This window comes from Phaseolus vulgaris, chromosome 7 (assembly GCF_051622355.1).
Source record: "Phaseolus vulgaris cultivar YP4 chromosome 7, ASM5162235v1, whole genome shotgun sequence".
In the NCBI taxonomy this organism is placed as follows: Eukaryota; Viridiplantae; Streptophyta; class Magnoliopsida; order Fabales; family Fabaceae; genus Phaseolus; species Phaseolus vulgaris.
The window spans coordinates 24,984,730-25,003,077 of NC_143504.1; the positions used below are offsets into that span (position 1 = coordinate 24,984,730).

The 18,348-nt window shown below is 38.7% G+C and overlaps 1 pseudogene; it reads right to left on the minus strand.

The window, feature by feature from the left end:
* Positions 1-1,838: 1,838 nt before the first annotated feature.
* LOC150025847 (uncharacterized) lies at positions 1,839-7,095 on the minus strand (annotated as a pseudogene).
* Positions 7,096-18,348: the final 11,253 nt, after the last annotated feature.

Sequence of the window (18,348 nt, forward strand, 5' to 3'; positions counted from 1 at the left end):
GCCAACACAGAGTTATGTAAAACAGGTGATTCTGTAAAAATTGGAAAAAACAGCAAGAGACCAAAAGAAAAACACAATGGAATTGATGAAAAGGAATTTGTGTAGATCTAAACACAAATATGAACTCAAGCTAAAAATAAAAGGCACCAAAAGATCAAAACACAGTAGATTCAAAACAAATATTTAGACCAAAATCAAGAAAAAATAAGCCAAACAAACTACTACTTATGATTTGATGACATTTTGGAAAAACATGACTAGACAAAACACATATAGATTCTGAAATTAAAAGACTCAAAGAGCATAAAATGAACCAAATAAAATTGCAATAAAGACTCAAATACCTAAAATAAAAACAGCAACTCAAAGGTGTATGGAATCCTACCAAAAATTGCATAAGGATTGCCCAAGATCAATTGAACAAAGTGCACCCACTAGTACAAAAAGGTAAATTAACGACGGTTAAAATCGACATTTAAAAACGGTTCCAGAACCGTCGTTATTACAGGCGTCGTTAAAAGGTATGAATTTTTAACGACGGTTCTGGGAACCGTCGTTAAAAGGTATTAACTTTTAACGACGGTTGGTAAAACCGTCGTTAAAAGTGGCTTCTATTCCCCAAAAAAAAATTTAATGAGACTTTCAACGACGGTTCCTCTAGGAACCGTCGTTATATGTGTGCATTTTTAAAGACGGTTCCAAGTGGAACCGTCGTTATATGTATTCATTAAAAAAAATAAAAAATTTTATTTTTTAAAAAATCTCAAATAACCTGCATAAAGTTTTCAATTCCAGAAAATAAAAACATTTCAAATCATAATTTAAATATAAAAATTACATACAACAAATTATAACATAAATACAAAAAAGTTTGGTAATATATGAAAAAATTTGTCATTGTAATGATTTATCTATACTAGAGTGTTATACATGGTTACAAAATACTTTGACCATGTTGTTCTCACATACTCCAATGCTTCTAAATCTAGCGGGTGTTGGTCGTTGAACAACTGTGACATTTGAAATATTTTGAATTAGTGCATGATTAATAAATCTCAAATTTTAAAGTGTTTATTGTATTGAGGTATTACCTTATCCCAACCTTTCTTAATTTCAGCTTGCAAAATAGTCAACATCCACTGCATAACATAATAACCGCACTCATAATTTTTAGGTTGCCTGTTGGACTGCATGTGAAAATAAATGTATTAAATGAATGAGTGAAACACATTAAATTAAGTGAACAAATATACTTTAAATACCTTAAGGTACATCCAAGTGAGTTTTTGTGCGTTTGAAGTTCTCCTCCCAGACAGCATATTATATCCAGAGTAAGCACTAAAATAATAAGATTTCATGTTAGAATACATAACATTATATAATATATAAGTAATAATAAATGTTAAATGAAACTGTCGTACCTATCTATAATGTTTTTAAAATAGGCAGGAGGTTTTTTATGCAAGGAGCAAAACCATGCAGCGGTATGATCTTGAACAGATATGATCAATAGTTGCCAATGACGCCTGTATAACAAATCAGTTAATTAGTTTCTCTTATTTCAATAATTTATTAAAACTTATTTAATAAATAAGAACTTACTCATGGATGTACGGAGCAAAATAAATGTGTTTTCCACCATTCTTTAAGGCAGTGGTGATGTATGTTTGTGTTTCCGACTTCTTGTTTCCAATTGATTGAGTGATTTGAGGGTCTAAAAACCCATATATATTATGTTTCCCCTCATCAAAGCATAATCCAGAAAGATACCTAAATTTCAATAAGTTAGTACTAATATATTTAATAAATCAAAAGTATAAAGAATTTAAAATTTGAACTTACATCATCCATAATTGCAGAACTGTTATGTTAATCTCTTGATCTCCGGATGCAAGGTCCAACAAATCAGACATGTGAACGTACAACGGTAGATTACTATGCCTTCCAAAAACATTAGCATCCCATGGAACCTCTAAGACGGTTGTATCTAAAGCTGTAGCAACTTCCACCAATGCCGCCAGAGGATCATCAATGGAGACTATTTTCTTCTTTCCCAGAGGCAAATTTGTCTTAGGTTCCTGCTACTCATCAAAAAAAAAATTACTTAAATTAGTTAGAATGTAATATATCATAATTGTATTAGTATTAGTGCAAATATATACCATAGAGTCTATAGGTCTGACGAGATGTCTAGGCCAGGCAACGAAAGTATGTAATGCCTCTGCCACAATTGTCACCTCTGATGTTGGCACAGGAACTGCAAGATCACCATAAAGGACCTTCTCCACCGTGACCTTCATCAAATTAGAAGGAAGAGGCACATTGTGTAACATTGTGACCCCTTCATAACACTTACCCAAGGCAACGAATCGGGTCAAAGAATTACACTCAACATATAATTCGCATTGGCTAGTTGAGCCAAAGTCATCCCCTGATAGATCAACTACCGAACAACTCCCTTTAGTGCTGACTTTCTTAATAGGAGGCGGAGGTGGTTCATCTTCTACCATAGTAGGTGGTTGCTGTGAGTGTCCTAAACCCTCCAACCGCTTTTTGAACTCCATTTCCATTCGCGCACTAAACTCCTCCATGAAGCTTTCTTTAAGCTCTTGAGTTACCTCAGCCTTTAACTGCTCACGTAGTTGTAGTAAATACTCTTGGCTAGGTTCATTGGACAATTGTTCCTTGCTGTGTGATGGAGGTCCAAAGTATGACCGAATCCCAACCCCATATCCAGCTACACGAACACGTTCAGGGTGTTCAGGTCGTCCGAGAGCAACATTAAGAATATCATTGCGACCACATGGTTTAAAAGTCCCCTGTGTTGATTGCTCATTAAGAGAATCCTAAAACAAATGAAAAGAAATTGACAAACTTCAACACATTGAATTTAAAATAACACATAGAATTTAAAATAACACATTGAAAAGAAATTGTCAAACTTACAATGCGTTCAATTGTTTGTTCTGTAGACTTAGAACTCCATGTCCCTAATGTGTTTATACGGGCACCCTTCCACATCTCATGTCGGAGTGGTGGGGATGGAGGTCTTAAAGAATCTACACTATTCATTTCCTCAATGGAAGTAGAACGTGCTTGAATCTTTTCTTCAAGCATCCTCTGCTCTAGCAACTTATAACCACCACGAGACAATAAGTGTGGGGTATCATTATGTGCCTGATTGGCTTTTGCTTTGTTTCGAACCTCCTATCATAACACTCAAAATTTAGTAATACGTTAATATAAACTATATTCAAATATAAAAGTGATACTAACCTGCCATTTTTCAGTTTGTCGAATATTGACAAACTGCTGCCAAGTTTCTTCATCAATGGATGCATATTTTGCACAAGGATTTTCTTCTTTCCTTTTCCCATATATATAATCTGTTGTCAATTTTGATTTAAACTGACGAAACTTGACACCCACATCTGAAAGAACCTTCGCTTTCAAGATTTCCACATTCGGGATGTTGTAATGTGTCTACATTGTTTGAAAGAATTAGTTCATAAACAAAAACAAAGTATAAAAGAACTTTAGATTTAGCAAAGTAAAAACAGTTACATACCAGAATGTCTTGCCAAATCATGTTTTTCTCGTGGTCAGTCACGTGATCCCAGGACTGAGTTAAGATAGAGATCCTTTCACGAGAAAGTACTCCGAGATAACTCCTATATTTCTTTGCATGTTGCCCAGTGGGCACACCAGTGTGGATATCAATACACAAAGGTATTTTGTCATCTTTAGTTATCTTCTTAAACATATTCTTCAATCTTGTAGGTCCTCTACCAGTTTTTGAATGGGAAACTTTATCATCTGCCATGTTCCTGTTATCAAAAAAATATAATAAGCATCAAGAATATGAAATATAATGAAAATGAAATATATTGTAAAACTAAACATGAATCACATGTACATACAAATATATATTCCTTCATCATGATCATTTCGAGTTGCATGTACAACATCAGCAACATCCTCGTACTCTTTATTGATGGTCGTTCTTGTAAGTGATTCAATCTCACAAATGTCATTGTTTGTATCTTCTGGGTCATTATGTTGTTTTTTTCCATGTAGCACAACAGACCAGTGGTCAGACGTAGGATCTTGGATATAGAAAACTTGGGAAGCTTGATGTGCCATTATAAATGGTTCGTCATGATAACCTATCTTTCGAAAGTCAACCAAAGTCATTCCTGATTCATCAACTTTGACACCAGTCTTATTGTCAACCCACTTGCATTTGAAAACAGGTACAGTAAACTTGGTATAATTAACTTCCCAAATCTCTACTATGACACCATAATAAGGCATTGATCCCACAACAGGATTTTGATCCTTTGCAGTTGAAAACTGCATAGACTCTGCCTCCAAGGTGACTCCGCTATTTTGCACTGTACGCCTATCATCTCGAGACTTTGTGTAAAACAAACAACCATTTACTTCATAGCCAGAACAACATAAAACATCAAATTTGAGACCGTTTGCAAGCCATGTTAATGTTTCAGATGCTGATGGATCATTCATTATTTGTTGCTTAAACCATGACATGAAAGTTTTGTTATGCTCAATTAACACCCATTTTTCTGATTGTCTTGGATTTTTATATTTGACAATGTCTTTGTGTGTATCTAAGTATGGTAACACCTCATCAGTGTTATTCAAGATATACAAGTGTTCTTGCAGAACCTCTTCTCTAGATTTACTTATGACATGTACACCTCTTGAAGATTTACTTATGAATCTACGAGAGTGCCAACCTTTTTCAGGAACTCCTATACATTTGGCTTTTGACATGTACTCGGAACAAAACTCAATAGATTCTTCTGAAATGTATCTTTCAATAATGGAAGCTTCTGGACGACATTGATTCTTCACATATCCCTTCAAAATCTTCATGTATCGTTCAACTGGATACATCCATCGCATATAAACTGGCCCACACAATCTGATTTCTCTTACAAGATGAACAACCAAGTGTACCATAATATCAAAAAAAGATGGAGGAAAAAACATCTCGAGTTGACACAAGATAACAATTATTTCTTCTTCAAGTTCATCCAACTTCTGAGAGTCAATCTCTTTACTACATATGGAATTGAAAAATGAACATAGTCGAGTGATTGTATGCCTAACATTTTTGGGCAAGATTCCACGAATAGCCACTGGTAATAATTGTTGCATTAGAACGTGACAATCATGTGACTTTAAGCCAATTAGTTTCAAATCATTCATAGATACAAGACTCTTCACATTTGAAGAGTAGCCTTGTGGTACCTTAACACCTTTAAGACATTCACAAAAACTTGTTTTCTCTTTCTTTGACAAAGTGTAACACGCTGCAGGCAAGTATGTACGTTTACCAACTTCTCTCGGTGCCAATTCCTCTCGTATATTCATTTCAATCAAATCCAGACGTGCATTCACACCATCCTTTGTTTTGCCTTTAATGTTCAGAAGTGTTCCTATTAGACTGTCACACACATTCTTCTCTACGTGCATTACATCTAGACAGTGTCTAACATCCAACTTACACCAATACGGAAGATCAAAAAAGATTGATCTCTTTTTCCATATTTCACTCACCGTTTGCTTCTTCTTCATTTTTCCAAAAGTCACATTAACATTTTTGATCTTTTCATAAATTTCAACACCACTTAATGGAGTGGGACAAATGTCATGTTCTTGGTATCCGTTAAAAGCTTTTTTCAATCGACGATACGGATGATATTTCTTTAGAAATCTACGATGACCAAGATACACGGTTTTTCTTCCATGTTTCAACTGCTCATAAGATGTCTTGTCTTGACATATTGGACATGCTCTATGGCCTTTCACACTATAACCTGACAAGTTCCCATATGCAGGGAAGTCATTGATAGTACAAAACAACATCGCATGCAATCGGAAAGATTCATTTTTAAACGCGTCAAACACATCAACCCCTTCATTCCACAATAATTTCAAATCTTCAATCAATGGATTAAGATAAACATCTATGTCATTTCCAGGTTGTTTTGGACCAGAGATCATCATAGATAACATCATGTATTTGCGCTTCATACACAACGCAGGAGGTAAGTTGTAAATCACTAACAAAACGGGCCATGAACTATGATTACTACTTAAATTTCCAAAGGGATTCATTCCATCAGTTGCCAATCCAAGTCTTAAGTTTCTTGATTCTTTTCCAAATTCAGGAAATTCTTTATCAATATTCTTCCACTGCAAAGAATCAGCAGGATGACGAAGTAATCCATCACATTTTCTATTATCTGCATGCCACCTAAGGTTTTTAGCGTCATCTGCATTTGCAAACAAACGCTTAAGCCTTGGAATTATCGGAAGATACCAAACAACCTTAGCAGGAGGACCTTCCTTTGTCAATTCATCAATTTCATCATTCTGACCAACCTTAACCTTATAGCGTGACAAACCACACCTGGGACATCTTCTTAAATCTTCATACTCATTTCTGTATAAAATACAATCGTTAGGACATGAATGTATTTTTCTATACTCCATACCCATTGGACAGAGTATTTTTTTCGCCTCATAATTTCGATTGGGCAAGGTATTTCCTTCTGGAAGCATGTCCTTAAGCAATTGAAGCAATTCTGTAAAACTTTTGTCGGTCCATCCATTCATTGCCTTCAAATTCATCAACCTTAACACTGCTGATAATCGTGTGAAGTTAGTTGAACCAGGATACAAAGGAGTCTCTGCATCATTAGACATATTTTCAAAAACTACATTAGCAAGTGATTTTGCTCCCACGTCACGAATCATGTCTTCTAATCTATCATCCATTGAGAAATGCACTTCGTCCGAACCTCCGTGCACACTTGGCAAGTCTAACAATTCACCATGCCACGTCCATGTTGTATAACTTTTCAAAAATCCATCACACAAAAGATGTTCTCTAATTTCAGAAACACTCAATATCCTTCCATTTAAACAATTGATACAAGGGCATCTTATCCTTACTCCATTCTTATAACTAACGGCATTATGTTCTGCGAATTGTATGAACTCTTCCACCCCTTTTTCGTAAGTATCACTTATTCGTGATGTATTAATCCAACTCCGATCCATAGAACTGCTAAACTAAGAACCAATACTTTCAATATGTAATCATGAAAAAATAAAACAAAAGTGCCGAAGGTCGGACACCTCCGGACTCAGAACCAGTGCGTTCAATATGTCAAAACAATATATAATGACTGAAAATTGCCGAAGGTCGGACACCTCCGGACTCAAAACCAGTGCGTTCAATATGTCAAAACAATATATAATTACTGAAAATTGCCGAAGGTCGGACACCTCCGGACTCAGAACCAGTGCGTTCAATATGTCAAAACAGTATATAATGACTCAAAACGAATACTTTCAAAATATAGGTGATAATAAATAAGAAACACTAACCTCAAATGGATGGACGGTCACGTAGGCGTGAATGGCGGTCGCAGGTGCAACGGCAGGGGCGCGGGTACGCGGAAGTAGAGCCGCGGTCACTGTGGCAGAGGCGCGGTCGCGGGTTCGCGGTCGGGGTTCGCGGGTCACGGCGCGGTGGGGGCGCGGTCACGGCGCGGTCGCGGAGCGGTCGGGGTTCGCAGGCGCGGTCGTGTTCGCGGGTTGCGGCGCGGTGGGCAGAGGCGCGGTCGCTGTGGCATCGGCGCGGTCGGCGCGGTCGCGGGATCGCGGTCGGGGTTCGCGGCGCGGTGGGGCGCGGTGGGGCGCGGTCGGATTCGCGGCGCGGTGGGGTTCGCAGAGCAGTCGGCGTTCGCGGCGCAGTCACGGCGCGGTGGGGGCGATGCAATCGGCGTTCGCGGCGCAGTCACGGCGGTGGGGGCGCGGTCGTGGTTGGGTCGCAGTCACGGCGCGGTGGGGTTCGCGGCGCGGTCGGGGTTCGCGGCGCGGTCGGGGTTCGCGGTTGTGGTTGGGTCGCAGTTGGCGCGGGAATAGAGCTCGTTGAAAGGAAGTGAGAAAGAAGGAAGTAAGTTTCCGAGAGTGGGAGCGTGCAGTTTTAATTTTTAAAAAAGACTTTTAACGACGGTTCTGAGGTGAACCGTCGTTAAATCCCATGGGCGCCACTTTTAACAACGGTTCTGGGGGGAAGCGTCGTTAATTCTCACCCCCGTGACTTTTAACGACGGTTCTGGGGTGAACCGTCGTTAAAAGTCCAAAAAATTTTCGAAAAAATTACAGCAGTGCCACCGCCTAGTTTTTAACGATGGTTGTCTCTAAACCGTCTTTGAAAGGTGTCGTTATTGAAGAATTTTGTACTAGTGACCGATTGGATTTTCCAAATAGCACACCAAATCAAAGCAAAAATTAAAAACAACAAGACAAATATGAAAACAAGATGAACAACATGAAATAAAGAAGAACTCAAAATGAAAATGACCAAGAACTACTCATCTTTGAAGAACCTATGCTCATGATATCAAATGATGGCAAATTCATGGAGCTCTTCTCGGAATCATGATCAAAGGGTGCGGAAGCTATGGATTGAAATGTGCAAGATCCTCCTAGGAGCTATGGTGATCTTGAAGGTGAATGATGTGTATGGAAAGAGGGAGGTTCGGCGAGCCCTATGGTAGATGATGAAGATGAAGATTAGGTCCTAGAAACTAGGGAAAAGCAATGTATGGCACAATGTTGGCAGCATAACATTACTCTCATTAATCTTGAAAATACAAGAGCTAGGCATCTCCTTTTATAGGCTAAGGAGGCCGTGAATGTTAAGCTAATTCCACATGAAATGTAATCAAAATGAAATGGAAATGTGAAGGCACATGGCACATGGACCACATGGCCGGCCATGTGAGACAATGTTCTAGAATGTGCACAAAATCTAGGGTAAATCACATACAAGACAAGTTTGTTCTTTCTAACACTACACTAATTACTAAGCCACCCCTAATGGGCCTCCATGTAGCATGCACAAGGTCTTCTCCCTCCAATCCATGGCTTGACCCATTTGTGCGTGAATATGCTTGGCCATGGACCTAGTGATAGGTCTTAGACGGTCTAGGCTTCCTCCTAGACGCTCCTTGTGTAGCCGCCCCTCCTCTTGTGCTAGAGGCTCCCCTCTTGAGTCTAGACGCTCCTCACATGGGTCTAGACGGTCTAGTCTTGGGTCTTGGCTTCCATGGTGAGGTGAGCTTGGCCCTCCTCCATCATTTTGTGTAGATAATGTAGTTTTCTTAGGTTTCATAGTCAACAAAAGGGGGGTGCATGTTGATCCCGAGAAAATCAAAGCCATCCGAGAGTGGCCCACTCCACAAAATATAAGTTATGTAAGGAGTTTTCATGGGTTAGCTAGCTTCTATAGAAGGTTTGTGCCTAATTTTTCAAGCCTAGCTTCTCCTTTGAATGAACTTGTAAAAAAAGATGTTGCATTTTGTTGGAATGATAAGCATGAACAAGCCTTCCAAAGGATAAAGGCTCAACTCACCAATGCAGCAATTCTAGCTCTTCCAAATTTTCCAAAACTTTTGAGATAGAATGTGATGCATCGGGAGTAGGCATAGGTGCGGTATTGTTGCAAGGTGGACACCCAATTGCATATTTTAATGAAAAACTCCTTGGTGCCACCCTCAACTATCCCACCTATGACAAAGTGCTCTATGCTCTTGTGCGAGCCCTAAAGACTTGGGAACACTACCTTGTGTCCAAAGAATTTGTCATCCATAGTGATCACGAGTCTTTGAAATATTTAAAGGGCCAACACAAGCTAAACAAGAGACATGCTAAATGGATGCAGTTTCTTGAACAATTTCCTTATGTAATCAAATACAAGAAAGGAAGCACCAATATAGTGGTCGATGCACTTTCAAGGCGGCATACACTCTTTTCAAAATTGGGTGCCCAAATTCTTGGATTTGATCACATAAGAGAGCTTTACCAAGAGGATAAAGACTTTTCATCCATCTATGCCCAATGTCAACATAGAGCGCAAGGAGGGTACTATGTGGCCGAGGGATATCTTTTTAAAGAGGGAAAACTTTGCATTCCCAAGGCACACATAGGAAACTCCTTGTCAAGGAATCACATGACGGGGGACTCATGGGCCATTTTGGAGTTGATAAAACTCTAGACCTTTTGAAAGCAAAATTTTGTTGGCCACACATGAGGAAAGATGTCCAAAGACATTGTTCTAGATGCATATCATGTTTAAAAGCCAAGTCTAGAACAATGCCTCATGGACCTCTTTGCCGATTGCAAATGCTCCTTGGGAAGACATTAGCATGGATTTCATTTTAGGACTCCCTAGGACTGCAAGAGGCCATGACTCTATCTTTGTGGTAGTGGATCGTTTTAGCAAAATGTCCCATTTTATTCCTTGCCACAAGGTAGATGATGCTCAAAATATTTCTAGACTCTTCTTTAGAGAAGTGGTGAGACTTCATGGTCTCCCTAGAAGTATAGTATCCGATAGAGATCCAAAGTTCATAAGCCACTTTTGGAAAACTCTTTGGGGCAAACTTGGAACAAGACTACAATTTTCAACTTCTTGTCATCCTCAAACGGATGGCCAAACCGAAGTAGTCAATAGATCTCTTGGAACTATGCTTAGGGCTATCATGAAGGGAAACCATAAATCTTGGGATGAGTATCTTCCCCACATTGAGTTTGCTTACAATTGAGTAGTCCACTAGACTACCAATGCTTCTCCTTTTGAAGTAGTATATGGATTTAATCCTCTCACACCTATGGATTTGTTACCCCTTCCTAATCCACAAGAATTTATGCATAAGGAAGGAGTAATCAAAGCCGACTTTGTGAAGAAAATGCATGAAAAGATTAAACTCCAAATACAACAACAAAATGAGAAGTACACAAAATACAACAATAAAGGGAAGAAAGAAATAATTTTTGAGGAAGGAGACTTAGTTTGGCTTCACCTTCTCAAAGATAGATTTCCAACTCAAAGGAAGTCCAAACTAAGTCCCCGAGGTGATGGACCCTTTCAAGTCCTCAAGCGAGTCAATAACAATGCATATAAATTGAATATGGAGTACATGACACTTTTAATCTAATTGATCTTTCTCCATTTGTAGGTACCAATGACGACGAGGACGAGCTGGATTTGAGGACAAATCCTTTCCAAAGGGGAGGGGATGATGGAGGAGGGCCAAGCTCACCACACCATGAAAGCCATGACCCAAGTCTAGACCGTCTAGAACCATGTGGGGAGCGTCTAGACTCAAGAGGAGAGCGTCTAGCACAAGAGGAGGGGCGGCTACACAAGGAGCGTCTAGGAGGAAACCTAGACCGTCTAGGACCTATCACTAGGTCCATGGCCAAGTACATTCATGCACAAATGGGTCAAGCCACGGATGGGAGGGAGAAGACCTTGTACATGCTACATGGAGGCCCATTAGGGGTGGCTTAGTAGTTAGGGTAGTGTTAGAAAGCATAAACTTGTCTTACACATGATTTACCCTAGATTTTGTGCACATTCTAGAGCTTTGCTTCACATGGCCGACCATGTGCCCATGTGCTCCATGTGGAGTAATTTCCATTTCATTTAGGAAGCATTTCATCTTCTTTTAGCTTAGGATTTACGGCCTCCTTAGCCTATAAAAGAAGAAGCCCATCACTTCTATTTTCAAGATTAATGAGAATAATGTAATGCTGCCCACATTGTGCCATACATTGCTTTTGCCTAGTTTCTAGGACCTAATCTTCACCTTCACCATCTATCAAAGGGGTGACTGAACCTCCCTTCTACCAAACTCATCACGCACCTTCAAGATCAACACAACTCCTAGGAGGATCTTGCCCATTTCTATCCATAGCTTCCGCACCAATTTCACAACATCCAAGAAGAGCTCCATGAGAATGCCATCAATTCCCCACCAAGATTGCACAAACACCATAACTTCACTTATTCACCAATTTTGCTACCAAGGCAAAAAAAGCCAATCCATCGAACTTGGGTAAGCGAAAACCCAACCAAGATCAATTCCTTTTTCAACCAAACTTTTCACACCTCATTTTTGATGCATTTGTAACAATTCCATACAAAGATTGCACTATAACCATAAATTCACTTATTCACCAATTTTGCTACCAAGGCAAAAAAAGTCAATCCACCAAACTTGGCTAAGCCAAAACCCAACCAAGATCATTTCCGTTTGCAACCAAACTTTTTACACCTAATTTTTTATGCATATGTGACAATTCCCCACCAAGATTGCACAAAAACCATAACTTCACTTATTCACCAATTTTGCTACCAAGGAAAAAAAAAACAATCCACCGAACTTGGCTAAGCACAAACCTAACCAAGATCAATTCCTTTTGCAACCAAACTTTTCACACCTCATTTTTGATGCATTTGTGATAATTACCCACCAAGATTGCACGAAACTCATAACTTCACTTATTCACCAATTTTGCTACCAAGGCAAAAAAGGCAATCCACCGAACTTGGCTAAGCCAAAACCCAACCAAGATCAATTCCTTTTGCAACCAAACTTTTCACACCTCATTTTTTATGCATTTGTGACAACTCCCCACCAAGATTGCACAAAAACCATAACTTCACTTATTCACCAATTTTTCTACCAAGGCAAAAAAAGCCAATCCACCGAACTTGGCTAAGCCAAAACCCAACCAAGATCAATTTCTTTTGCAATCAAACTTTTTGCACCGCATTTTTTATGCATTTGTGTCAATTCCCCACCAAGATTGCACAAAAACCATAACATCACTTATTCACCAATTTTGCTACCCAGGCAAAAAAAGGCAATCCAACGAACTTGGCTAAGCCAAAACCCAATCAAGATTAATTCCTTTTGCAACCAAACTTTTCTGACCTCATTTTTGATACATTTGTAACAATTCCCCACCAAGATTGCACAAAAACAATAACTTCACTTATTCACCAATTTTGCTACCAAGGCAAAAAAAGCCAATCCACCGAACTTGGCTAAGCCAAAACCCAATCAAGATCAATTCCTTTTGCAACCAAACTTTTCACACCTAATTTTCTATGCATTTCTGACAATTCCCCACCAAGATTGCACAAAAACCATAACTTCACTTATTAACCAATTTTGCTACCAAGGAAAAAAAGCTAATCCAACGAACTTCGCTAAGCCAAAACCCAACCAAGATCAATTCCTTTTGCAACCAAACTTTTCGCACCGCATTTTTGATGCATTTTTGACAATTCCCCACCAAGATTGCACAACAACCATAACTTCACTTATTAACCAATTTTGCTACCAAGGCAAACAAAGCCAATCCACCGAATTTGGCTAAGCCAAAACCCATTCAAGATCAATTCCTTTTGCAACCAAACTTTTCACACCTCATTTTTTATGCATTTGTAACAATTCCCCACCAAGATTGCACAAAAACCATAAATTCACTTATTCACTAATTTTGCTACCAAGGCAAAAGAAACCAATCCACCAAACTTGGCTAAGCCAAGACCCAACCAAGATCATTTCCTTTTGCAACCAAACTTTTCACACCTCATTTTTTATGCATTTGTGACAATTCCCCCACAAGATTGCACAAAAACCATAACTTCACTTATTCACCAATTTTGCTACCAAGCCTCAAAAAGCCAATCCACCGGACATGGCTAAGCCAAAACCCAACCAAGATCAATTCCTTTTGCAACCAAACTTTTCACACCTCATTTTTTAAGCATTTGTGACAATTCCACACCAAGATTGCACAAAAACCATAACTTCACTTATTCACCAATTTTGCTACCAAGGCAAAAAAAGTCAATCCACCGAACTTGGCTATACCAAAACCCAACCAAGACCAATTCCTTTTGCAACCAAACTTTTCACACCTTATTTTTGAAGCATTGGTGACAATTCCCCACCAAGATTGCACAAAAACCATAACTTCACTTATTCACCAATTTTTCTTCCAAGGAAAAAAAAAACCAATCCACCGAAGTTGGCTAAGCCAAAACCCAACCAAGATCAATTCCTTTTCCAACCAAACTTTTCACACCTCATTTTTTAAGCATTTGTGACAATTCCCCACCAAGATTGCACAAGAAGCATAACTTCACTTATTCACCAATTTTGCTACCAAGGCAAAAAAAACCGAACTTGTCTAAGGCAAAACCCAACCAAGATCAATTCCTTTTGCAACCAAACTTTTCACACCTCATTTTTTATGCGTTTGTGACAACTCCCCACCAAGATTGCACAAAAACCATAACTTCACTTATTCACCAATTTTGCAACCAAGGCAAAAAAAGCCAATCCACCGAACTTGGCTAAGCCAAAACCCAACCAAGATCAATTCCTTTTGCAACCAAACTTTTCACACCTAATTTTTTATGCATTTGTGACAATTCCCCACCAAGATTGCACAAAAACCATAACTTCACTTATTCACCAATTTTGCAACCATGAAAAAAAGCCAATCCAACGAACTTGGCTAAGCCAAAACCCAACCAAGATCAATTCCTTTTTCAACCAAACTTTTCGCACCGCATTTTTGATGCATTTGTGACAATTCCCCACCAAGATTGCACAAAAACCATAACTTCACTTATTCACCAATTTTGCTACAAAGGCAAAAAAAGCCAATCCACTGAACTTGACTAAGCCAAAATTCAACCCAGATCAATTCCTTTTGCAACCAAACTTTTCACACCTCATTTTTTAAGCATTTGTGACAATTCCCCACCAAGATTGCACAAAAACCATAACTTCACTTATTCACTAATCTTGCTACCTAGGCAAAAAAAGCCAATCCACCGAACTTGGCTAAGCCAAAACCCAACCAAGATCAATTCCTTCTGCAACCAAACTATTTGCACCGCATTTTTTACGCATTTGTGACAAGTCCCTACCAAGATTGCACAAAAACCATAACTTCACTTATTCACCAATATTGCTACCATGGGAAAAAAAGCCAATCCACCGAACTTGGCTAAGCCAAAACCCAACCAAGATCAATTTCTTTTGCAACCAAACTTTTCTCACCCCATTTTTGATGCATTTGTAACAATTCCCCACCAAGATTGCACAAAAACCATAACTTCACTTATTCACCAATTTTGCTACCAAGGCAAAAAAAGCCAATCCACCGAACTTGGCTAAGCCAAAACCCAACCAAGATCAATTCCTTTTGCAACCAAACTTTTCCCACCTAATTTTTTATGCATTTGTGACAATTCCAAACCAAGATTGCACAAAAACCATAACTTCACTTATTCACCAATTTTGCAACCAAGGAAAAAAAGCCAATCCAACGAAATTGCCTAAGGCAAAAACCAACCAAGATCAATTCCTTTTGTAACCAAACTTTCCACACCACATTTTTTAAGCATTTGTGACAATTCCCCACCAAGATTGCACAAAAACCATTACTTCACCTATTCACCAATTTTGCTACCAAGGCAAAAAAAGCCAATTCACTGAACTTGGTTAAGCCAAAACCCAACCATGATCAATTCTTTTTGCAACCAAACTTTTACTACTCATTTTTTATGCATTTGTGACAACTCCCCACCAAGATTGCACAAAAACCATAACTTCACTTATTCACCAATTTTGCTACCAAGGAGAAAAAGCCAATCCAATGAACTTGGCTAAGCCAAAACCCAACCAAGATCAATTCCTTTTTGAACCAAAATTTTCGCACCGCATTTTTGATGCATTTGTGACAATTCCCCACCAAGATCGCACAAAAGCCATAACTTCACTTATTAACCAATTTTGCTACCAAGGCATAAAAAGCCAATCCACCGAACTTGGCTAAGCCAAAACCCAACCAAGATCAATTGCTTTTGCAACCAAACATTTCAGACCTCATTTTTGATGCATTTGTAACAATTCCCCACAAAGATTGCACAAAAACCATAAATTCACTTATTCACCAATTTTGCTACCAAGGCACAAAAAGTCAATTGACCGAACTTGTCTATGCCAAAACCCAACCAAGATCAATTCCTTTTGCAACCAAACTTTTCACACCTCATTTTTTAATCATTTGTGACAATTCCCCACCAAGATTGCACAAAAACCATAACTTCAGTTATTCACCAATTTTGCTAACAAGGAAAAAAAAGCCAATCCACCGAACTTGTCTATGCCAAAACCCAACCAAGATCAATTCCTTTTGCAACCAAACTTTTCACACTTCATTTTTTATGCATTTGTGACAATTCCCCCGCAAGATTGCACAAAAACCATAACTTCACTTATTCACCAATTTTGCTAACAAGGCAAAAAAAGCAAATCCACCGAACTTGGCTAAGCCAACACCCAACCAAGATCAATTCCTTTTGGCAAGCAAACTTTTCATACCTCATTTTTTAAACATTTGTGACAATTCCCCACCAAGATTGCACAAAAACCATAACTTCACTTATTCACCAATTTTGCTACCAAGGCAAAAAACGCCAATCCAACGAACTTGGCTAAGCCAACACCCAACCAAGATCAATTCCTTTTGCAACCAAACTTTTCATACCTCATTTTTTAAACATTTGTGACAATTTCCCACTAAGATTGCACAAAAACCATAACTTCAGTTATTCACCAATTTTGCTAACAAGGAAAAAAAAGCCAATCCACCGAACTTGTCTATGCCAAAACCCAACCAAGATCAATTCCTTTTGCAACCATAGTTTACACACCACATTTTTTAAATATTTGTGACAATTTCCCACCAAGATTGCACAAAAAGCATAACTTCACTTATTCACCAATTTTGCTACCAAGGCAAAAAAAGCCAATCCACCGAACTTGGCTAAGCCAAAACCCAACCAAGATCAATTCCTTTTGCAACCAAACTTTTCCCACCTAATTTTTTATGCATTTGTGACAATTCCAAACCAAGATTGCACAAAAACCATAACTTCACTTATTCACCAATTTTGCAACCAAGGAAAAAAAGCCAATCCAACGAAATTGCCTAAGCCAAAAGCCAACCAAGATCAATTCCTTTTGGCAACCAAACTTTTCATACCTCATTTTTTAAACATTTGTGACAATTCCCCACCAAGATTGCACAAAAACCATAACTTCACTTATTCACCAATTTTGCTAACAAGGAAAAAAAAGCCAATCCACCGAACTTGGCTAAGCCAACACCCAACCAAGATCAATTCCTTTTGGCAACCAAACTTTTCATACCTCATTTTTTAAACATTTGTGACAATTCCCCACCAAGATTGCACAAAAACCATAACTTCACTTATTCACCAATTTTGCTACCAAGGCAAAAAACGCCAATCCACCGAACTTGGCTAAGCCACACCCAACCAAGATCAATTCCTTTTGCAACCAAACTTTTCATACCTCATTTTTTAAACATTTGTGACAATTCTCCACCAAGATTGCACAAAAACCATAACTTCACTTATTCACCAATATTGCTACCATGGGAAAAAAAGCCAATCCACCGAACTTGGCTAAGCCAAAGCCCAACCAAGATCAATTCCTTTTGCAACCAAACTTTTCTCACCCCATTTTTGATGCATTTGTAACAATTCCCCACCAAGATTGCACAAAAACCATAACTTCACTTATTCACCAATTTTGCTACCAAGGCAAAAAAAGCCAATCCACCGAACTTGGCTAAGCCAAAACCCAACCAAGATCAATTCCTTTTGCAACCAAACTTTTCCCACCTAATTTTTTATGCATTTGTGACAATTCCAAACCAAGATTGCACAAAAACCAGAACTTCACTTATTCACCAATTTTGCAACCAAGGAAAAAAAGCCAATCCAACGAAATTGCCTAAGCCAAAAGCCAACCAAGATCAATTCCTTTTTCAACCAAACTTTTCGCACCGCATTTTTTATGCATTTGGGACAATTCCCCACCAAGATTGCAGAAAAGCCGTAACTTCACTTGTTAACCAATTTTGCTACCAAGGCAAAAAAAACCAATCCACCGAACTTGGCTAAGGCAAAACCCAACCAAGATCAATTCCTTTTTAGCCAAACTTTCCACACCACATTTTTTAAGCATTTGTGACAATTCCCCACCAAGATTGCACAAAAACCATAACTTCACCTATTCACCAATTTTGCTACCAAGGCAAAAAAAGCCAATTCACTGAACTTGGTTAAGCCAAAACCCAACCAAGATCAATTCTTTTTGCAACCAAACTTTTACTCCTCATATTTTATGCATTTGTGACAACTCCCCACCAAGATTGCACAAAAACCATAACTTCACTTATTCACCAATTTTGCTACCAAGGAGAAAAAGCCAATCCAATGAACTTGGCTAAGCCAAAACCCAACCAAGATCAATTCCTTTTTGAACCAAACTTTTCGCACCGCATTTTTGATGCATTTGTGACAATTCCCCACCAAAATTGCACAAAAGCCATAAC